This window comes from Primulina eburnea, chromosome 1 (genome assembly GCF_022965805.1).
Source record: "Primulina eburnea isolate SZY01 chromosome 1, ASM2296580v1, whole genome shotgun sequence".
NCBI classification, from domain to species: domain Eukaryota; kingdom Viridiplantae; phylum Streptophyta; class Magnoliopsida; order Lamiales; family Gesneriaceae; genus Primulina; species Primulina eburnea.
This window is the reverse complement of record NC_133101.1, coordinates 46,328,290-46,330,217: the sequence shown is the minus strand read 5'-3', so window position 1 is coordinate 46,330,217 and position 1,928 is coordinate 46,328,290. Positions and strand designations below refer to the sequence as shown.

General features: G+C 40.5%; 1 non-coding gene across 1 annotated transcript; it reads left to right on the top strand.

The window, feature by feature from the left end:
• Window positions 1-1,576: 1,576 nt before the first annotated feature.
• LOC140814954 (small nucleolar RNA R71) lies at window positions 1,577-1,682 on the top strand. The gene has a single exon (XR_012114224.1). It is a non-coding gene; the product is annotated as a small nucleolar RNA R71 (small nucleolar RNA).
• Window positions 1,683-1,928: the final 246 nt, after the last annotated feature.

Here is a 1,928-nt window from a genome sequence, read left to right as displayed (position 1 = left end):
AACGGCTCCCTAAGAGCATCCTGCACATAGTTAGACACAAGAGCATCAAAAGCATCAATTCTATAACAACTATCAGAATGCAGTGTGTGCTTAAGTGCATTAAAAACATCAAAAGTAATCTCTTCCTCGCCCACTCTCAATCTTAACTTCCCTTCTTGAACATCAATCAGGGCCTTGCCAGTCGCAATGAATAGTCTCCCCAAAATCAAGTGCATCTCCACATCCTCCTCCATATCAAGTACTACAAAATCTGCAGGAAATATGAATTTGTCCACCTTTACCAAGACGTCCTCTATGACCCATCGCGGGTATTTGACAGATCTGTCTGTTAGTTGCAAGGACATCCTTGTTGGTTTAGGTTCTCCTAATCCGAGCTTCCTAAATACAGATAAGGGCATAAGATTAATACTTGCACCAAGATCACATAAAGCCTTGTGAAAAACAACATCACCAATCATGCAAGGAATAGAAAAACTCCATGGATCTTTTAGTTTCGGTGGGATTTTTTTTTTGCACCAAAGCAGAGCAATTTTCTGTTAAATTCAACGTCATGTGATCCTCCAACTTCCTCTTGTTAGCTAATGTCTTTCAAAAATTTAGCATAACTAGGCATTTGCATCAAAGCATAGGCAAAAGGAATATTGATATGCAATTTTTTGAATATTTCAAGAAACTTACCGAATTGTGCATATAGTTTTGCTTTTTTCAGTGCTGCAGGAAAAGGTGGAGGAATAACACTTTTAGATTGTGCAGTGGGTGCTGGTGTAGAGTTAGAAGACTTACCTTTTTTTCTTTTTCTCTTGACTCTAAAATTTTTCCACTCTTCAATTCAATGGCCTTCACTTGCTCTTTTGGATTGGTCTCGATGTTGCTTGGCAAGGTGCCCGGCTCTATACTTGCTATCATCTTTGCTAACTGTCCAATCTGATTCTCTAGCCCTTTATCGATGCATCTTGATTTTGGAGTCTAGTTTCGGTAGATGAGATGAACTCAGACATCATCTGCTCCAAATTGGACTTCTATTTTCTAGGAGGATCAGATCTATACATCGATTGTTTCCCGTATGGTTGTCCTCTTTGTGTTCGATTCTGACTGTTTTGACTACCCCATGAGAAGTTGGGATGTTGCCTCCATCCAAGATTATTTGTGTTGGAGTACGGATCATTCCTTGGACGGTTTTGGACTCCCACTTGATTCACTGGTGCCCTTCAGGCACATAAAAGGGATTTCCATCGTGACAGTCCTTAACATAATGTCACCTCCACACATTTCATAGAATATCTCTTGAAGATGCATAGTTGTGCCACCCATGTTCAAGCCATCTAGTTTCCTGTTCAACACATCAAGTTGTGCAGTAATAGCAGAAAGGTCAGTTACGTGGTGGACTCCTGCACTTCTCCGCTGGTTGTTCCTTTCAGATTGAGGATGATAGCTGCTAGCAGCCATCTCCTCCAACAACTCATATCCCTCTGCAGCAGTCTTCCTCAATAGATTTCCACATACAACAGCATCTATCATAGTACGATTAATAGTAAACAAGCCATAATAAAAGGTTTGAACGACTAACCCAAGTGGAAGTTCGTGATGAGGACATCTTCTTAACAAATCTTTGAAGCGTTCCCATGCCTCATATAAAGACTCCTGGTCGAATTGAGCAAATGTGGTGATTTCTGCCTGCAGCTTTATGGTCATAGATGGAGAAAAGTATTTAATGAGAAATGCTTTCGCCATGTCCTCCCATGTAGTGATCGAACCTACAGGTAAACAGTTTAACCATGCTTTAGCTTTATCTCGTAAAGAGAAAGGAAATAAAAGCAGCCTAACAGCATCATCAGAAACTCCATTAAATTTAAAAGTATCGCAGATTTCAAGAAAATCTGCGATGTGCGTGTTTGGGTCATCTGCTGCAGATCCTCCGAATTGGACTG